Here is a 22,677-nt window from a genome sequence, read left to right as displayed (position 1 = left end):
CTGGGTCTATAAGTTTCAAGAGCCTTCTAAAAGTCCAATCTGTAATTCCTCATTAGAAGTTCCAGCAAAGCAGAGGTGCCTGGGTGGCTCATTCAGTTAAGTATCCAGACTCTTGATATCAGCTCAGTTCATGATCTCATGGTTCATGAGACACCCCACATTAAGCTCTGTGCTGACAGCATGGAGCCTGCTTGGGATTGATTCTGTCTGCCCTTCCCCGTGCTTGCTCGCGCTCGCTCACTCTCTCTCCCTCTCTCTCTCCCTCTCCCTCTCTCTCTCTCCCTCTCTCTCTCTCTCTCTCTCTCTCTCCTCTTTCAAAATTAATAAATAAACTTTAAAAAAAGTTCTAGCAAACCAGACTTATAAAATTACATATGGTCAACCATTATCCTTGCTGTACTGATATAATCAGGCCAAGTTAATGAAACTAGACTTCTTTGGCAAACAAATTGGTCTTACTTAAATTATCTTTGATAGAAATGAGGGTGACTATAAAGACAAAAACCGTGTTTCAATGGAAAACTACACCCCTATGCGTATTAAATTCTAGTCCTCTTCATTGTCTTTAAGGTTTTGTCATCAACTTATAAGGTAGACTGAATCCTGAATTCTTCTAGTTTCCTCTAATATCTAGTTACAATTCTCCACTCTAATGTTTCCAATTTTTCTCCCACCCTTCTGACTTGGAATTACTAAACATTAAAACTGCCTCTTTCCCAAGCCCTGCAAGTTGAAGCTGGACAACTTGAGGTCAATTTCAGAGAAATCACCACAACTCATGTATAGACAGCCCTTCCTGCCTATTGCTCTGTGGGCCACTCACAGGTTCACCAGAACACCTGATGACACCCCCAGAGGCATTCAAACGACAAACCAGGAAAACCTGCCAGATTACTACCATGGCCCTCCACCCTGTCTGAAGATGCTTCAAGTCAAACATCTATAAATATTCTTGGTGACTAACTGCCCTCTGAACTCAAAAACCATGTTCATTGGTTAATGGTTTGTTCTAACCATTAACCATTAACCTTTTCTTTTTCTCCGGTATCCAAAGAACTGTCCAGGACTAAGAAACTGGTTCAACAGATAATCTACTAAATCAGCTTCTAGACCACGGAAGTTCTTGGGGAAGTTTCAGACAGGGGAACAGATGACATGTTTTAGAACAAACTAACCCCAAAATATGGAACCTTGGCATATTGAATATTTTAAGGTAAAGGACTTTGAGAAAATGGCAGAAGCAGGAAGATAACTCTGCCCTTCCCCGGCCCTTCTCTCCTGAGGCAGGTTATAAAACCCTATTGTAAGAGAGGCCCTCCATTTGCCAAGAAGGAGCATCCTTATCTCTGAAGATGGAGAGACACTGAGAAGAATCAGAACCAACAGGCCTTGCTAAATCTCCCGTTTACTACACTCACCCCATACTCTTTGTTCGATCATGTTCCTCCATAACTGATCAGCCTTCATCTAACCTAGGTAAAAATACTCAGGTCTCCTTCTTCCTTCCTTTATGAAGGCTCCTATCTCATGAAAAATGTATTTTAAATAAATCTGTATTCCTGTCTCCTATTAATCTTTCTTTGTCAGTTTAATTTGCAGATCCAGACAGAGACCCTAAGAGGGTGGAAAATGTTCTGGCTCCTCTACACTCCAAAGATGCTATACTTACACTCTCTCCAAAACTGTATGCATACCACTTGTAAAAATCTATCCCAATTTGATGGGAGAAAAAAAATTTTACACCATTCTTAGTTTAGCAGTGATCTTTCACTAAAACCTCTTCCCCATAACTTCACATTTTTCTTGCTGATTTTTCACTTTTTCTTTTAGATCAACAGGATTCATTCTGTTAGCTACCAGCAGGGATTTTTTTATTGTATATGTACAAAACATAAACGTGCATAACATTCTTCCTCTATACCAAAATAAACATACACTTGGCATTGAGGTTCTCAGTGTCAATTTCTAACTTAGAAAACATAATGTAGACCTATCCTGTACGTATTAAAAAAAAAAAAAAAGTAGGTTAGGTGATTCGGTACTCTGAAGGATGTCAGTCAGAGAAAGGTATCTTTATGTTTTCACTAATATGTGGAACTTGAGACAACTTAACAGAGGACCCTGGGGGAAGGGAAGGGAAAAATGTAGTTTCAAACATAGAGGGAGGCAAACCATAAGAGACTCTTGAATGCGGAGAACAAACTGAGGGTTGATGGGGGGAGGAGGTGCAAGGAGGGGAGAAATGGGTGATTGGCACTGAGAAGGGTACTTGTTGGGATCAGCACTGGGTGTTGTATATAAGCAATAAATCACGAGAATCTACCCCCAAAATCAATAGCACACTGTATATACTATAGGTTAGCTAACTTAACAATAATTATACTAAAAAAACAGAATGTCAGACATGATTCCCTAAATTAACAACCACATCTGTGTATCTTTTTGTAATTCTGATACATGTGGTAATACTTTCTATATACCTGCCTAAATTATTCGAATTATATTTAATCCAAAACCAAAAGTGCCTGTTGAAAACTCCCAAATTAAGATAATTTTATTCTACAGGGGCGCCCCAGTAGCTCAGCTGGTCAAGGGTCCTCCAACTCTTGATTTCAGCTCAGGTCAGGATCTCAGGGTGGTGAGATTGAGCCCTGTGTTGGACTACAAGCTACGTGTGGAGCCTGCTTAAGATTTTCTCTCTCCCTGGGCACCTGGGTGGCTCAGTTGGTTAAGCATCCAGCTTTGATTAGGTCATGATCTCACAGTTTGAGTTCGAGCCCCGCATTGTGCTTGGTCCTCGCTGACAGTGCAGAGCCTGCTTGGGATTTTGTCTGTCTCTGTCTCTCTCTCTCTCCCCTCCTCTCTTTCTGTCCCTGCCCCACTCACTCATGATCTTTCTTCTGTTAAAAAAAAAAAAAAAAAAGATTCTCTCTCTCTCCCTCTTCTCTTCTCCAGCATGCACACACACACTCTCTCTCACAAAAAAGTATGATCATTTTATACTGCAGAAGAAAAAACTTACACGTTAACCTAATGCTAACTCTTCCATCTCAAAGAAGGCATGCCTTAATTTTTACTGCAAACACAGAACTCAATTTTAAGATAACCAATATGCTGACTGTGCTAGTATTAAAGCATCATTTCATTTTTGTAATGGTGCCTCTGGTCATTCTTTCTTACTTTCCTATGGACTTTGAGTATTACAGTACTCATTAACAGAAAAGCTGTATGGCTTAATAAAAAATCAAAATATCAGCCACAAGTCTAAGGCTTATGAACTTTCAGAACTTGATGTCAAAATCTAATACTCATCCTAGACTCCTAAGAAAACTGTGCACTTCACATATATGGTTATGTCTCAAATACCACCAAAAAGTCTCCATTAATTGACTTCAACATTAGGGAAGGACTAAGATACAGAAAGAACAAGGCAAATAAACTTTGTCAAAAGCTTTCCATATCTTTAAACATAGGAAATTAAGTCAAATTAGCTATAATTCTATTTTAAAATTTGGCTGTTATAGCATAATAAGTACATGTTAAATAGTGGCTTACATGGCTCTTCAGACTTTTACATGCATCTTTTAGAAAGACACATACATATGCATAACTCCCAGACAAAATGTTCCCGGCTGGCCTCACTCCGTTTTGCAAGGGGGCTTGTTTACAGACAAGTCAGTATCTGCGAGTAATAGATATTGTTTTATTGTTAAAACCTATCAATCCTCAAGCGCCTCCCCCAATTAAAATACCATAAAATGCATTAGAATAATGATCTTCATCTCACTTTATATCATTTTGATTCATTTAACAATGAAAGAAAATTCAATGTTGAGACAAAAGATCACGGAGATATCCTGGTAGGAAACATAAAAAAATATCTCCTTTGTTTACTTGAAGGCAAACACTCTTCTGCACAGTATTAGGGCACCACTGGCCCAGGGATTCATGACGGGGTAAGCCAGCGATCTTATACTTACCTGCTAGATCTCTAACCCAGCTTCTGTTCATTCACAGGGGCTGCCAGTAATGACAGCAGCAACATGATTGATCTCTACCGCTAACTTTGCACTGACTAAAATCACTCTCAGAGGATGTGTGGGCACACACAGTGTATAGTTTATACAGCACTTTCACTTACATTATTCTTAATTCTTGGACTTTTGTCACCTTATCAAAAATTATACAATGGGGTGACACTAGAGACTCTTAGTCATATGGTTCCTCACCCACTGCTCAGTACTGACCTTGGACATCAGACCTGTAGAAATCTCATGACAACAGCCCTGATTCACCAACAAAGAACAGAGATGGATGAAGAAAAAAATACAAATGAGGGGGAAAATATGAATTTTAAAAATTCATAAGCTCTGTCAATAAACAGTGTCTTAAACATTTGTTGAAGTTTGTCTCATGAGTACTGAAGGGGATGGAGAACTTTTCCTCTGTCCCTCTCCAGGTTCTTCGGCGGGTCTATCAACTAAATTGACACAAAGCAGATTACAGGAGAATGATGGAATTAATTCATACATATGGGAGCTCACAGAAACAGGAGTTTCAAAGATATAAAACCTTCAAAACAAGGAGCTTTTATATCTTTTAAACAAAGAAAAAGTACCTTTGTGAGGAAATGACAAGGCAAGGGGATTGGGCTTGGGGTAGGAAATCAGCAAGGAAGTAGTAACAAGGTTTGTTTATACAGGCTGCTCAGACTTGAATTCCCTCTTTGGCAAATAAGGATGCTTTTTACCCTCCAGGTGCAGGGAGAGTACCCTTCACAGAGGGAATTTCATTCCTGCTTTCAGAGGGAGAGAAGAGGGTCAGTGTCCTTCTGGCACAGGCTGTTTCTTAAGTGACTTTAATCCACAATAATCAATTATGCCACAGTGGTATGTTTTGGGGCATACGGCCCTAAACCCATCAGTGTGCTGACTGGCTCCTGTAGAATTTTCCCTTCAGAATAAGGGTTAGAAATATAAATATACATACTAAATAGAGATTGCCCTCCAGGTTAATCTATATTACAGATGTACATATACATAGTAAAAGCATACAAGCAACACAAGGTATATGCATAAATACTGAACACCACATAAATCCAGTGAAATCATGCTTATGTATAAATAAGAGATCAGAAGACTTTAATATGACCAGTGAGCAGCCGGCCAGTTTACATAAAAACTGAAGACATAGAAAGGTTTCAGGAAGCAAACTGCCACTTCTTTTCCAGTAAAGTTAAAGATCCTTTGTGGGGGTTTAATATCTGAAGATAATTTCCAAAAAAAACCTGAAGAGCCTGTTAAACAAGAAGGATTGTTTCTTTCCCATGAAAGACAAGTTGAAAAAGAACACAAACAGAAAAACAGCAAGAAACAAGAGGGGTCATTACTGTCAAGGATGACAGAGTGATGGGTTTGGGGGAGAGGGCCGTGAATGTCACGTTCACCTGTGGGATAGAAGGTTCAGTCCCTGTGGCTAGCAGGAAAAACCACCTGACAAACAAATCACCTGGCAAAGGCAGCACTGGCTCAGAATTCAAATACGTGCTGACGTCCAGTAAAAGAACTGGAACAAAAGTTCTACAGTAAGACGGGCCAGGTGGATTTATGAAAAACAGTCCAGAGGGAAGGGCCAGGTTCTGTCAAAAGCCTGCTTGTCTCCAGAGTGACAGCAACAAGTGAAGAAAAATACATCTATGTATGTATATACGTGTATACACACATACAGGATGTTTTCTTGCTGGACACATTAGTGATTCAGGAGGCATTCCTCAAAACAGTGCAATGGCCATAAGAGGCAGGTTTTGAAGTACCAATGTACAGCCTTTCCCTTTTATTTACTAATGTAAGTTGGTGATTAATTATCCTGCCCCTCCTTGCCTCCTGAAAAAAGGAATAAAGACTTAGAGTAACACTATTATGTAGTTTGTACTATATTAGGTATCAATGAAATCTATAGTCATCCTAGAAACAGAAATGATTAGAATTTTATTTAATTATTTTAATCTTTGCTTATTTTTGATAGAGAGAGACAGAGTGCCAACTGGGGAGGGGCAGAAAGGGAGGGAGACACAGAATCTGAAGCAGGGACTAGGCTCTGAGCTGTCAGCACAGAGCCCGACGTGGGGCTCAAACTCACAGACTGCGAGATCATGACCTGAGCCAAAGTCGGATGCTTAACTGACTAAGCCACCCAGGCACGCCTATAATTTTATTAATGATGTAAACTTAAAGTGAAAATTTTCTTCAATTGTAACGAATTAAATGGAAAATTGTTTTGATTACTGAGTCATGAGTAAAAGAGGATGTATCATAACCAGAATTGAACTAACTTAAACTTTGTTGTATATGTGACTCCTCAGATTTAAATTATAAAATAGATGAGACTAATTCAGTATGTGGTATTTTTTTCAGGCTTTGAAATTTATGAGCTCTCTTAAATCATCATTCCACTCAGGAATTCTTATTAATTTGTGCAGTTAAGCTGAGTTATATACAAGTAACTACAGTTTTACTGTTTAAATCTCACAAGGCCTGTGGAGTCTGGGGTTCTCACTGTTTTCCCAGCGGATTTAACTTCTAAACATCTAGGTCTGTACAGAACTGGGTTTGCAACAGGAGCCCTGACCCCAAGTAGAAAACTCTCACTATATTCAGTTTGGCCATCAGGCAAAATAGCATGTGGGTGTTTGTGTGCGTGCATATATGTGGGTCTATCTCTAAATCAACAAATCATTACCCCCAATTCATTGTTTTCCTTGTATTCACCCCTCCTCATTCTTATGTTATATTTTAAACCGAATTGAAATACCTTAACATTTAATGTTTGTAGAAGCCTACAGGTTTAACTTAAAGACAGCGGATCCACTACCGCGGCTTATGTAAATACAGTAAAGCAAAGTATATGAAATGAAGACTTAGTAAAATTAAGAATGAATAAGCCTTGTTTCCTTTATCATGATGTGTTTGTCCATTTTCTTCTCTCTCCCCCATCATGCTTCTCCAAATAAACAAAAGTTCACAACTGCAATACAGGATCACAATTCCCCACCCATTCTGATTGCAATGGAAAAGTTTAAAACTGCAATGAGTAAACTCCTGCTAGTAACCATGAAAGGAAATAATCAACAGATCAAAAGCATTGATGTGGCTAATTCTCTTAAATCACTAGTTTTACAATCTAACTACTTGCTTTGTAGTGTGGGCAACCGGTCATAAGAAAAACACAGGTGACCTAACCTGGAAGAACCATGCCAACTAGAAAACTAAGCAGACTATTCATTCCCATGGTAATAACTCTTAAAACAGACACAGAAGCCAATTCACAGATTCCATTTTCAAGCCAGGCAGCAATCTGGGGGTGTGTGCATGCATATAATTTAATCAGTGCCCTATACCAAACTAATAACAGTCCAAGAGATGAAGCTTACAGAAACTGTAGCAGTGGCCCTTTTGCTATTGACTCCTGATGCCTGGGAAGGTAATCTGTTCCTCAGGCAAAGAACCACAGAGGAAGTTACAAAAACACCACAATAATAATCAGGAACATTCTCCAGGTGCTGAGTCATTAATTGAATTTCAAAGGTCAGGCATGTCTCCTAACAGCACCACATCTACTTCAGGAAAGCATACACATTTTTGCATGAAAATACAAGTCTGATATTTATGCTTCCTGAGTTGAACACAAAAGAACGTTACAAATCTTAAGACTTTGACTTTTGTTCTTGTTTTTTGTCCTCGTTCCTTTAACTATTCCCCCAAGCCCTGGTTTTGGGCCCTTAGCTTGGCAGGTGGCTCTTCTGAGGGAACTCTGATTTGTCCACATATACAGATTTGTTAGAGTCCTCTTGCCCCCTATTTGCAGGGCCTCTTACCACACATAAAATGGGTCCCAGGCTTACAGATCTGAGGTAGACCTGGAGATGTGCCACCCAGACATCCCTTCAAGGAATGATCTCTTGCCCCAGCAGCTGGCTGTACAGTCAGCAGACAGCCTGGATCAATCAGCCCTTCCCAGGCTGCCAGACCAAAGGTCATGCCCTTCCCAGAGAGGCCCACAACCAATGAGTGATCAAGGTGGGGGTATAGACACTTGGCCATTTCAGCCCAATGCAGGGCAACCTTTAGGCCATTTTTGTTCCAAAACTCATGGTGATATCAGCAGTCTGTCATTGGTCTTGCAATGTAACCTGACTTCCCCCTACCTAGTCATGCCATATCTAAGATTTTAAATAAGTTTTACTGAATATAGTCATTTCAGAGATACTATTTCCAGAAATAGTTAAAGCACAATGTGTTTTGATATCAAGCTTTGGGAGCAAAATATTTAAGATGGTAAAAATATGCTAAAAAACACAAAACATAAAAAGATAAGCCATAGACTAGAATATTTATAAATCATATTTCTCTTAACACTTCTTTCAGGGCAAGTACACTGAAGACAAATTCCCAGTGCGGTGGTGTCCTTGTTTTGTCTCAGAAGGTCTTTATGTCTCCATTTTTGAAGGATAATTTTGCTGGATACAGAATTCTAGATTGGTGGTTTGGGGGTTGATTTTCCCAGAGTGGTTTTGTTTTGTTTTGCTTTGTTTTTAAAGTAGGCTTCATGCCCAATATGGAGTGAAATTGGAGTTTGAACTCACATCCCTATGATCGAGACCTGAGATCAAGTCGGATGCATCACCGACTGAGCCACCCAGGCACCCCATGGTTTTCCCACAACTTTAAGTATTTTACTTTATATTCTCTTCTTGTTTACATGGTTTTTGAAGAGAAGACCAGTGTAATTCCTCTAAAGGTGAGCTACATCATGTGCTGTTGGCCATTACTAAGGATAAAAGCACAGGGGTGCCTGGGTGGCTCAGTTGGTTAAGCATCCAACTTTGGCTCAGGTCTTGATCTCCTGGTTCATGAATTCAAGCCCTGCACTGGGCTCTGAGCTGATGGCACAGAGCCTGCTTCAGATCCTCAGTCTCCCTCTCTCCCTCTCTCTCTCAAAAATAGAAAAATAAAAAGCCTTTCCCATTAGCATTTGATTCCATACTGCCAGTTTAATTTAATCAACGCATATTCCAAACACCGACCTAGGTAGTAGGAGATGATCGAAAATATATAGATTCAATGGAATACATTGGAACTAGGCTGTTCATGTCTACAGGGAGCCTAGAAACCCAGGGACGTTAAGAGAGAACATTCTATTTTGTAAATGAAACTGAAGTTTTTGAGGGCAGGGACTTTATCTTTATTGTGGCCTAGTACTACTCTACCTTCTTTATGTTTCCTGGGTCACTAAGGAGAACTACAAACTTGACAATTAGACACACTATTCATCCCCATCAGTCTTAGCTGGTCTCTGATTGTTGTGGAGCCACACTTTATGTCTTCATGGTTCCAGACATATCCCCCAAGGTAACCACATTCTCGAGCTGTCACAGAACGCGCTCCTCTTTGCCTTCACCCTCCTCAAAAAACAACCACACTTCCCACGCAACTAAGAACACAGAGACAAACTGCATGACCTCCCTTCTCTTCAGGTGAACAAGAAAATCCTTTTAAAAGAAAATCTTTAATTGCACAAAAGATTGATTAACTAAGTATTGCTTTAAAAATGGATTCACACATGACAAGTTTACATACGACATTTAAATATTCCATTCACTCATTTCAGAAAATTATTTCAGGCAGAAAGTTCAGTCAACAACATATCTTATGGTACCTTAAAGGCATGTCTTTATATCATCTGGAAATAAATCCTTTCTGGAAAGAATAATCAAAATGTTGTAGGCAACTGTTATCCCAATTTTTTGTTGAATAAATCAAACCCCCTACAGAGAATCTTTGTCATCTTGGAAATATTTATTCCCTTTTCAAAATAGTTTTAAGAGTTAAATTCAGAATATAAAACTTTAAAACGAAGTTTTCACCATTTTAAATATTTCACACATTCAGGTCTTTTTCACCTCACACAAACTTCACTCCAAAGATTCAAAGAGCTAGGGTAGTTTCTGAATAGAAACATCTTTTTACCAGTATTCTTGCATAAAAAGATTTCACTGCATTTTATGTATCATTAATTTCAATGATCCCCAAACCGACTGCAAGAAGCCACCTGATGTGCTGTTACCTAATGCCTACAGCTTGTATGCTCACACTCTAAAATGAAAGACAAAAAAGAAAGTGTGCCTCTATGTAGGCAAAAGGAAGCTGAATGATTAATTGCTAGATGTCTGCTCTATAAAATCTGATTTTGTACCTGAATTTTCCCATCATATCCAAAAAACAGAAACACATATTGAAAAAGGTAAAAATTTTTAGGTGGTTAATACTTTTGGTGTGTTGTTTTTGCAAAGACAAATAGTTTAAATACCTGCCTACTTCCAAGCGCAATTAAGTCTGAAGGGAAACTGTGTACTTCCTAAAACTCTAGCACTGTTCTCAGACACAGCTCATTAGCTACCAATTAACCCATTTCCATAAGTCTGTAGTAATCTTAGACATGTTGATCTACCTCTCAACTTGGACTTTCTCATGGTAACAAAGATAAAAGGTATATCAAAGAATCCATATCCACACAAAATTTCAACAGCAGACCTTTACTGTGTCTGGAGCTCACTTGTACAAAAACTCCCTCTGGGCTTCATCTCATAACCAAGACAATGAATGTAACAAATTGAGGGAAGAGGGTGAATCAATCATGACAATAACTACCTCAGCACAAATTTGTGCTTTGTACAGTACTGGGCACATTCTGTATGCTATCTCATTTAATCCTAACAATTCTATGACGTCGGTAATACCATACCCACTTTACGACTACAAAGTCTGAGGTTCAAGAGGCTACATGCCCCAAATTTTACAAGCGTTAGATGGTAAAGGCTGTGAATAGGCTTTCCTCCCAAGGCCTATGCTCACTATCTAAATAAAAAAGCAACTGGTAAAAGCCCTCTCCAATTATGTCTCTTAGGCTGGTCAATTACTTTTTTTAGGGGAATCCAAAGAAATGAGTTGAATGAAACTAAAAAAGCCAGTTGTTTACTAAGTCGCAAACAACATTTCTTAAAAATACAAAAGAATATGACTGGCAATTGTATTAAGAGAGCACAAAAGTAGTTGCTAGATGACTCAGCCAAACAATAAATTAGAGGTCAGAGCAGGAGAATTAAAACTGTTGAGCCCCCAGTGAAGATTAAAAGACAGATGGCGGACGGCTGTGAAGGACCCTGAACACCACCCCCTCACTCAACAAGGAACTTAGTAAGTACATTGTATGAGAAAAATTTAACATTTTCTAAGACACACAGAGAGTCAGCAGCTGCAGCATTAGATGAAAGACAACCAAATCATCTAGCTAAAGAGTAACAAGGAATGCAGTAGGATCCTTAATACCTGAAGACAGAGTGCAGGAAAACCGTAATTTTACTACCACTTGACCAGTACTTCTCTCCCAAGGTATAAGGAAATACTCCTAAAACATAGTTACTAGAAAGAAATATAGTAACCACATTTGCTAACTAGTATCCTGGCACCTTTAAAAAGCCTCAGGATACAATTTAGGACACCCAGTATGTCATGGGCAAAAACCTAAGCCCAAAAAGAGATAAAGACGACGTGTTCCCAGTGAGTTGACGAAAAACAAGAGAAATAAAGGAAGTTAAGAAGACAAACAAAACAAACAAATAAATACAAGAAATGCCCACTCAGTATTACTCAGGCCTCAAACCACCTATACCAAGGTACCCAGATGAATGGCTAAAAACCCCAAGGAAGAGAAATCAGAACTAGATTTTTCCCCCACAGCAAGAATGTAAAATACAGAATACAAAAATATTTAAAATAATGTGAACAGGTTTTTAATAGAAATGCATTTAAATATTGAGATATAGTTCATACACCCTACAACTCACCCTTTTAAAGTATACAATTCAGTACATTTGAACTATTATTAACAATACTTTGTTTCACACAGATACACACAAAGAAAATGCCTTCAGTAATCTGAATAATAATTCCTTCAAACACATCCCAGTAAAGAAATTTTTAATTCTAAAAATGCCAGTACTTTCAAACCACCTAATTGGTTTTGTTTTCTTTCCTCTGCTGCTTCTTCCTCCTCTTACTTTCCCCTCTTTTTTTGTGCTTGCCAGTTTTCTCAGAAGTAATATAGAAGATGGCACTGGCTTCCTGCTGTTCCTCTTGTAGGCTCCAGTAACATCTAGAAATTTCATACTTAAAAAGATTTTGTGCATATAACTGATAAGTCCCATTGAACTTTCTGACAGTTTACAGTTTTAATACCTCTACCTTACATTTTTCTTTTTTTTTTAAATTTTCTTTTAATGTTTATTATTTTTGACACAGAGAGCAAACAAGGGAGGGGCAGAGAGAGAGAGGGAGACACAGAATCGGAAGCAGCACCAAGCTCTGAGCTGTCAGCACAGAGTCCGAGGCGGGGCTCAAACTCAACAGACTGCGAGATCATGACCTGAGCTGAAGTTGGCCGCTTAACCGACTGAGCCACCCAGGCGCCCCTACCTTATGTAAAACACTTACATATTCACGATCTCTATTTATTTTCAAAACAGGTAACGTGGAAGTAAGCAGAGTCAAAAGCCCATCATCCCTCTTTTAAAAACTGGCAAACAGACACAAAGAAGTCAAGGAGGCAGGGCGTCACACCAGGGGCACCTGCAGCAGGACTGGGCAGGGAGGAGGGAGCCTCCAGATTCGGCCTGGCCCTCTCCGCATCCCTTCACACTCCGCGTTTCATGGACAACTGCAGTACTTCTCAGACGGCATGCAAATGTCAAAATTTCCTGAGAAACAGCAGATGGCTTTAAATACACTGATTTTTCTACAAGTGGACTTACCTCAAAAATGAAAATATGCTCCAATTCTTACGTTTCCACTTCAGTCCAATGAGAGCTTTGTTAAAGATGACCTGTACATAAAAATAAGCGAATAAAAATAAAATTTCATTCTGAAGCACAGTAGGAAAGCAGTAGTTTTTGCTTAATATATATATTTGTTTCCTTTTAAATTTTTGTTCTTTTTATATAGTGACAAATTATATGGGTGGACAGGATAAAGAAGGAAGAAATCAAATATTGGGACGGGCATATTAACATGCCCTCTGATTTAGTCCTTCATTGGAGTAACAATGAGAAGTACTAACTTCCAAACAAACTAAAATTCTAAAACTTATTATACTAGGATTCCAATGGACCAAATGCCTCAGAGAGACTTCATTTTTCAACTTTCGACATTTTTCTAGCATTTTAAAAACTATATGTAGATTAGGCATATTCATTTTTTTCACTATATAGTTGGACTTATGTATTCAGCTCAAGGTCTATGAATAAACATTGAAAACGCACACCCCACATTATAAGTGCATGTTATCAAATGACTTATATTGGTATAACAGACAATATCACAATATATATTTTCAGCAAGTACCTATCCATATATGGGAAAAACTTCTTTAAGTTAAATAATAAGACATGGGACGCCTGGGTGGCTCAATCAGTTAAGTGTCCGACTTCAGCTCAAGTCACAATCTCATGGTCTGTGAGTCTGAGCCCCCTGTCGGGCTCTGTGCTGACAGCTCAGAGCCTGGAGCCTGCTTCGGATTCTGTGTGTCCATCTTTCTCTGCCTCTCCCCTGCTCATGCTCTGTCTCCCTCTCAAAAATAGATAAAACATTTTTTAAAACGTTTTTTAAAGTTCAATATTAAGACAGAGTTCGTGCTTTAAATAAAAAACTGTCACTAATACCATATAATGTCCAAGAACATAATAATTCAAGTATGCACTTCTTTGTCATGTGACTCTAAGAGCAACGAAAATGGACTCTGGAGTACAAGAGTTCAAACTTGAATCTCAACTCTATATCAGCATGGAAATATTGAAGATCAGCACTTCATTCTTCTGTTCCTATCCTAATATAATATAATCTTACTTGCCTAGAGGCCACACATAAATGGCAACCTCAGCAATGTCAAAGAGTAAATTAAAAAATGACACAGCTAGTGAAATAGATGCCACAGCTTCTCCGTACTCAACTTCTGTACTTGACTCTGAGGAGATGCCCTGAAGCTCAATTTAGAGCTTCTGAAATCTTATTTTAGAAAAAGTTCTAATGAACTTCATAATCAAATCAATCCATAGCAGGTAAGAAACACTGGTCAGAAATTTTAACTCTGTATCGTTCCAATTTTAGTATATGTGCTGCCGAAGCGAGCACTCAGAAATATTAACTCTGAATTTGGGGAGCTAGGGCCACTAGAGGTAACAGAAAGAAACAGCAGCAGGAAGAAATTGGTAGAGTATAACAAGACATTATGATATATAATGGGACGAAAAAACATATAAGGCATCCTTAGAATATCTGATATCAAACCAGATACCTTTCAATGATATATGAGATCATAATCCAAAAAAATAGTATGCATACTGATAAATAATATTCTGTTCAAGAACACTACAAAAGACTTGGTACTTGTAAAAAAAATTAACATCTTAATAGTTTAAAAATAAATAAAATTCTAATATTTACAGAATTATACTTTAACTCATGAAGTAGACAGCTAGGAAATATATTTGTTTTGAATTTGAAAAGCATTATTCCTAGGCAAACCTGATAAATGAAATGTTAATCTAGTTAAATGAGCAAATATTGGGGACTTAAGCCTCGTAACTAAAACCAAGCAGTATATTAAATGGTCTTTCCCCCCATAAAGTTCACAGTTCAGAAGAAAACACCACCACATATATAAATAAATTTTAATACTATTTAGGTGTATATAAGCAAGAGACATATAATATTTCGTTGTTTCTCTTTTTATGATGTTAACCAATGTGCAAAGTTATTGCACACTGATGTGCAATGCCGAGACAGTTTAATTCAGTAATGGTCACAGTGTGACTTTAAGAAGGCTGGAATATATGAAGTGGATGAGAAAAAAGCATATCAAAAGTAATATTCTGTGACATGGACGAAAGATAAATATCAGAAATTCCCTCCCTCCTTTCTACTATAATAAAGAAAACTATTGACAAGAGCAACAGTTTGTATTTATTGAGAACTTACTATGTTCTCGGTTCTAAGCGCTTAACACATATGAACACATTCAGTCCTCAACAACAACCCTATGATGAAGGTTCTATTAGCATCCTATTTTAAAATTAAGATAAATGGAGGTGTGCAGACAGTAAATAAGTTGCCCAAAGTTACACTGTAAGTGAAGAACTAAAATTAAAATACAGGAAATTTGGCTTCAGAATCTATGCTTTTCATCACTGAACACCTGAGAGTGAAGTAGATGCAGAACAATGGACTCTGACAGAACGTATACTGCTCAGAGCATCACACATTGTTTGTTTTAAAAAGAGTTATTATCTGGGCACCTGGTTGGCTCAGTGGGTTAAGCATCTGACTTGATTTTGGCTCAAGATCTCACAGCTTATGAGTTCAAGGCCCCCGTCAGGCTCTGCACTGACACAGCAGAGCCCACTTGGGATTCTCACTCTCCCTCTCTCTCTGCCCCCTCCCCCACTCACTCTAGCTTGCTCACTCTCTTTCTCTCCCGCACCTCTCTCTCTTTCTCAAAATAAATAAATAAAGATTTTTTTAAAGGAGCCATATATAATCCCTAACACTTTCATATTCCTTCAAAACAAATTTCTCATTTTTACTAGTTTATCAATTCATGTTAAGATTTATAGTTAAGTTCTATAACTATTCTATATTCTCCAGGTGCTTTCATAAATATGTCAAAATTTCTGAAATGACTCCTACTATTAAAAATTCAGAAACTTACTAGGAATTTATCCAAAAAATACAGGAGTGCTGATTCATAGGGGTACATGTACCCCAATGTCTATAGCAACACTATCAATAATAGCCAAATTATGGAAAGAGCCCAAATGTCCATCAACTGATGAACGGATAAAGAAGATGTGGTTTATATGTACAATGGAGTACTACTTGGCAATGAGGAAGAATGAAATCTTACTTTAAAACACCATGGATGGAAATGGAGGGCATTATGCTAAGTGAAATCAGTCAGAAGACAGATATAAGTTTTCACTCACATGTGGAATCTGAAAAGCTTAACAGAAGACCATGGGGTAAGGGGAGGAGAAAAAAATAGTTTCAAACAGAGAGGGAGGCAAACCATGAGAGACTCTTAAATACAGAGAACAAACTGAGGGTTGATGGGAGAGCCTGGACAAGAGGGGGAAATCGGTGATGGGCATTGAAGAGGGCACTTGTTGGGATGAGCACTGGGTGTTGTATGTAAGCGATGAATCGTGGGAATCTACTCCTGAAACCAAGAACACACGGTATATATACACTATATGTTACCTAACTTGACAATAACTTATATTTAAAAATAAAAAAATAAATCATTTAAATTAAAAAAATAAACATTCAGAAAGTAATAAAGAATGAAGCATTTATCCAAACTGTTTTATATAAACTGTATAATTAGCTAAACAAACATTAGATAAGAGGGAGTTTTTCTTTATAGACTCATTCCAGATTATAAATCAATATAAAGTAGCAATTAAAATATCATACTGTGCAACTCCTAACGGATTAAAGTATCTAGGCAAAACAGCTGCTAGTCTCAAAAAAAAAAAAAAAGAAAGAAAGAAAGAAAGAAAAGAAGGGGACATATGTCCCCTGGGGAGAGAAAGAAATAGCATTCATATATTAGGAAGTGACGAGGATGGGGAGAACAAAGGAAGGAAGGAGAGGTGAGAGAGGGGGAAGAAGGAAGGAAGAAAAGAAGGAAGAAAGGAAATCTGAATTTGATTAAGTCTCTAGATTCTTCTACCACTTTATAAAAGGAGGGGAGCCTGGGTGGCTCAGCTGGTGGAGTGTCCAACTTCTGCTCAGGTCATGATCTCGCAGTTTGTGAGTTCGAGCCCTGCGTCAGGCTCTGAGCTGTCAGCACAGGCTCGGAGCCTGCTTCCGGTTCTGTGTCTCCTTCTTTCTCTGCCCCTCCCTTGTTCACTCTCTGTCTCTCTGTCTCTCTCTCACAATTAAATAAACATTTAAAAATTTAAAAAAAATACAGAGGATAAGGATATGTTAAACTATACCACCAAGACACCATCAGTAATATGTAGCAAAGTCCATATTTAATAAGAATAAAGAACACTATCTGGACCCTGACTCAAACAAATGTAAAAAGAAGACTTAGGAAACCACTGGCAAATTGAACATTAAGTATTTAATAATATTCAGAATTAACTTTACATTTCAGGTATGATAATTAAATTATGGTTACATTTTTTTAAGTGTTTGTTTATTTTTGAGAGAGCAAGACACAGTGTGTGAGCAGGGGAGGCTCAGAGAGAGAGGGAGACACAAAATCTGAAGCAGGCTCCAGGGTCTGAGCTGTCAACACAGAGCCTGACGTGGGGCTCAAACCCACAAACTGTGAGATCATGACCTGAGCTGAAGTTGGCCGCTTAGCCGACTGAGCCACCCAGGCGCCCTATGGTTACTAAATTTTAAAAGTATTTTTTATCTTTTAGAATAACATACTGAAATATTTACAAATAAAATAGTGTATCTGTGACCTGCACTTAGTTTCACACAGAAGGGAAGAAAGGGAAATAGGCCAGATCAATGAACCGAGTTAAGCTCGATGATGGTTGCAGAAGAGTTCATTACGCTAGTCTGTCTATCTTGTATATTTGAAGGTTTCCAAAATACAAACTTTTTAAAATAGGAGGTATACAGCACATTAAAATAAACCGTACTTCAAATATTATAACAAATACTTTTAAGAATTTAAAAGTTAACTACATGTCTGTATGAGAAAAAATACTTTAACAAAATAGTAACACTAGTGTCTCAACTGGTAGGTATTTGTCTCAATTTTTAGCTAAAATGTTATGCTCTGTTTATAAATAAGTAATGGTTGATCTCTTTGTTAAGTATAGCTAGTACACTGAAAACAGCTAGAATAGTTGAAAATGGAAAAGTAGTAACTCTAAAAATATAAATATAAGCAAACTGCCAGAGTTTCATTTTTTTTTACTTCCAAAGTCATTTGTTCACTTTGTCTGGCAATAGAAAGCCTCATGTTGAGTTAGAGCGGTGCACAGAATTTGTCTTAAATTCTTCAAGTTTGGATAACATATGTGTAATTTAAATAACTGTATGATGAATCCTGTTAAGGGAGAAACAGTTGGATTCAACACAAAAAGGTGAAAAGAACAAAGGCTATGAAATTCAATTTTTGTCCCATCACTTATTAGTGTCACATCATTTCAGGAAAGTTCTAGTTCCTTCATCTGCAAAAGGACAAAAATGATTTCTTCTAAATAATGACATGGATTTGATATTATAATATAAATATTTTACAAATATATAAATGTTCAATATATTTAATCTTTTATATAAACTACAGAAATGTGTACACACACACACTTTTCCTAGCATTGTTCCATTAGATAGTGTTTCACAGTGGCTAATATTCCAAATGTCAACATCCAATCATTAATCTGTCAGTTAATAGTATTGTTATGCTACCTAATATTTCATTCACTTCTTCCCAATGCCAACAATATTTCCTATGGGCATAAATAATAATTTGGAAAACACATCCAATGATGAATTAAGAAACCCCTTTATACACTGAAGGTATCAGCAAGACAAGAATTTGCCTATAACTTCTCTTTACCTAAGTTGTAAAGACTTTGGATAAATAATATTATTTGACATGTTTAAAGATGGGCTGCTTTCAGTTACACAGCCAAATTTCAGTTATACTTGAAATATACTTGGTGTTTGAAGGATAAATCTACACTAAAAAATATCAAAGTAATCATTGGACTAATGCTCCTATAAGAAAATTCTTACTCTTGAAGATAAAGATCAACAGGAATGGGCTTCCTTCCAACTCACTCGATGCCCTAGGGCATATACCTTAAATTACTTCCGTTATATCAGTTATTTATTTACATACTGGTCCTACAGTTGGAACAGGAGTTTCAAAAAGACAGAGGAAGACTTACTTTCCTTTTCTATCATCAGCATCTGCACAGTGAGTGCCTGGCAGCAGCAAGTGCTTAGTGTTTGTTGAATTCACATTTAAGTATATGCACCTTCATTCTCTAAGGGCTTCTGGATCAAATCATTAAGCGGCCCTTTGTTAAGTACTCCATGGAGGAACTGAGCCTATCAAATCTGAGACTAGAAACTTACGAGGCTTCCACTGAGGTTTTACCCATACCCCTCATCCTAAAGAGGGCACATGTGTTGCAGATCACTCGCATTCAACACAGATGATGCTCCCGGGTTACTCTTCCAAGCCTCGTCTTCAGTCTCTAATACCAGCTAAAACTTACTGACAGCACTCTCTGTGCAAGATACTACACTAAGCACAGCATGTACCTTTGTTCACGTGTTCTTTGTGATAGCCTAGGATTATCAGTATTACTCCCATTTTACAGGTAAAGATGCTAAGGCTTAAAGACGTTATGAAATATGTCCAAAGTCTCAAGGTCATAGAACAGAGGCAGGATTCGAGCCAGGTCTGTCTGACTGTGGCTCACAGTCTTAATTACTGACTCTACTGAAAAGAAGACTACCAGTAAATATAACTTTTCAAAAAAGACTCTGAAAGTCTCTTTCTTCTTACATTTTCTGACACATGGGGAGCCTTCCATACAGTGAATACTCTTCAACAGAAGCCACTCTAAGATGGCAACAGAGTTGAGGATGGAAATCATGGTTAAAGAAAAAATAATCTGAGCAGTTTAGAAATCTTGTGAACAAGACTAGAAAAATCAAAAAATAAAAAGAGAGAGATGCAGAATCTAAACTGCATAAAGGACTAGATCACTAGTAATGACTAAAATCTGTATAGGACTCAAAAGCTACAAAGCACATACGAACACACACACCAATTCACTAAAAGGGGATTTCCTAAGGCGCAAAGCTGCACTAGAACACAGATGTCATGTAGATTTGACACTGAAACTTTCATTAGAGTCAGCAGAAATAGTATAGATTAACGTAAGACAGTTTTTCCCAAGTTTAAATCTCAGCTTCAACAATTACTGCATGGCTTTAGGTAAGGTACTTATCAACCACTCTAAGCCTCAGTTTCCAGGTATGTAAACTAGAAATAATACCTCTCTTGTAGCAAAATGAGAAAAACGGTTACTACATCATGTTGCCCAAAGCCATTAACCTAAGCACATGTATGTGGACTGGTAATGATAGGGAAAAGGTAACATTATTTAAGGAAACAAAATATGCTTTTAGAAGCCTAGATGTTCAAAAGCAGCAACAGTAAAGAAACTAAAAACAATTAACAAACTGTCCTCAGATTTGGATTCCCATGCAAAACTAGACTGCCTTCATAGAGGATCCCACCCAGAAAGGTATATCTTAAAAAACTGTTCTTCCACCAGGGCAGGCTTCAAGGGCAAGCAACAAGAATGGTTAACAAACTTTTTTTCTTTTAAGTAAGCTCTATGACTAATGTAGGGCTGGAACTCACAACCCAAGATCAAGAGTTGCATGCTATACCAACTAAGCCAGGCACCCCAGTTAGGACATGCTTGTAAAAGCTACTGGGAAACTATTAACCACTTCCAACTAAGATTAACCAAACTGCTTTCCTGACAACACCAGATTGGGATCAGTAACATTAATTCTTACTAAGAAGAAGTTTTCACCTAGAGTGGAGCTGAGCAGGAATGGAAATAGCACTTATAACAAAAATTGCTGGCCTCTTCCTGTCTCCCCTCTGAGCTACCTTCCTCTGCCCCTTCCTTAGTCAATCAACCCTTCAAAAATTCTTATTACATACAAACACCTAGATCCAAGGAATACAAGGATGAACCATGAACAGGAGAGTGCAATAGATCAGTAACAACAGCTAAGATCTGAGGGTTTGCTGTGCCAGGCTCTTCAAGTGCTTGACATAGTTCATAACTTAATTCTCACAACAAGCCTACAAGGTAGGTAGTAATATCGTCCAATAAATGAAAAAAAAAAATGGGAACATGGAAATCTGTAATAACTTGCAAACTCATTCAGCCACTAAGCAGTGAAGTTTAGATTCAAATCCGGGCAGGTAATATAGAGTGATAAATGCTGGAATACAAGTTATAGAAACATGAAGGTCCCCGTAATGTAAGTAAACTGGATAGTAATAAAGTTAATACATATATTTTAAAGTCTTAGAAGTCCTTAGAAATATACAAAGAGAAGGTAAACAAAGACACAAGCCCCACTTTAAAATTTTCATGGACCACGTAGATAATAGCTCAGAAACATCCACAGCTGTTACCTTTGGTTTCACTCAAACAAATAAGTTTAAAAATAATAAATGAAGAGTGACTAGCGCAATACATTGCCCAAATGAAACCAGTTAACATTATTAAACTGAATTACAGTCATGACCAAAAATGTGATCACATCATAAAACATCATAAAGCTGCTCCAGCAATGAAAGGCTGAAAGGTAAGACCATTCTCTGTAACACATAGGTCTTACATGGGGTTGCACATCCAACTAATACTTTTATTGGAGAAGAAGCAGCATCACACAACTGGACCAGTAAAGGTCTTTTTGAGGTGAGCTTGCCCACACCAGTCAACCAGTTAATTAACCAGATGTTTCATCAGTGACACATCTAATAAGTTTTTCTTGAAGCAACAGTCTTAGGGAGATTTTCTGGAATTAAATTGCCTTCAGGTGTACCGTGTGAAGAGCTTAGTTCTATAATACATGCTATGCTACTAGTCAATCCTCATTATCTGCAAAGTATAATTTAACATTTGCAACATCAGTCCCATATTCTTTTCTGCCTAATTAAACATTTCTCCTTGGTTTCCTAATTTATTCAAAATTGAGCTTGACCTTGCTCACAAATCAAGTTTACTCTCCAAATTTACTAATTTATTTTAATACGATTTCCTTTTTCCTCATCACTCAGCCTGAAGCTCTACTTGGTACTGACTCCTCCATCTTTTTCATTCTGTATCACCTCATGCCAAGATTATCAAAATAAGCTTAACTTGTCTTCCTATTTCAACTAACTTCTCCTTCTAGTCCTTTTTCTCAGACTGTGAAAGTTTACTCTTCAAAAGCAATGCTTTTACTTTCTGTCCCAGAACCAACAATGCCAACAGCATACAAGATCACATAACAGAAGCAACATTAGCTTTATAATTAAGAAGCCTGAGTTCCAACCAATTTCTCCACTAATTTGAATGATTTACTTTGGTTTCCTTACACCTGGAAAACATGAGTCCTAGGTTAGAAGAGCTCTACAGTCTTTTACTTTAAGACCAACAAATCTCTTGTCCTGGAATTCGTGGTCCACCTAACTGAGCTCCTCAAACTCATCTACAACCATCCCCAGCATGTATTTCCCACCCCCAGCTACTATCTGCATACTGCTAAATTATGCCAGGCAGGCTTGTATGATACTAATTCCTTTTTTTTTTTTTTTTTTTTTTAGAGAGCGTACAAGCAGGGGAAGAGGGAAAGAGAGAATCCTAAACAGGTTCCATGCTTAGCACAGAGCCCGATGGGGGCTCAATCCCACAACCCTGGGATCATGACCTGAGCTGAGATCAAGAGTCAGACACTCAACCAAATGAGCCACCAAGTGCCCATAATTCCTTCTTCTAAAACAACC

The 22,677-nt window shown here is 37.8% G+C and overlaps 1 protein-coding gene across 2 annotated transcripts in view; it reads right to left on the bottom strand.

Annotated features, from left to right (window-relative positions):
- Window positions 1–22,677, bottom strand: part of EPS8 (epidermal growth factor receptor pathway substrate 8) — a 182,777-nt gene that overhangs the window by 109,540 nt on the left and 50,560 nt on the right. For both annotated transcript variants that reach the window (XM_029955602.1, XM_029955604.1), the window contains exon 2: window positions 12,866–12,936. The gene's annotated coding sequence lies outside the window, so the exon portion shown is untranslated. The remainder of the gene's footprint in view (window positions 1–12,865; window positions 12,937–22,677) is intronic.

Source organism: Suricata suricatta, chromosome 10 (genome assembly GCF_006229205.1).
Source record: "Suricata suricatta isolate VVHF042 chromosome 10, meerkat_22Aug2017_6uvM2_HiC, whole genome shotgun sequence".
In the NCBI taxonomy this organism is placed as follows: domain Eukaryota; kingdom Metazoa; phylum Chordata; class Mammalia; order Carnivora; family Herpestidae; genus Suricata; species Suricata suricatta.
Note: the sequence above shows the minus strand (reverse complement) of the source record. Positions and strands in the feature narration are given on the sequence as shown.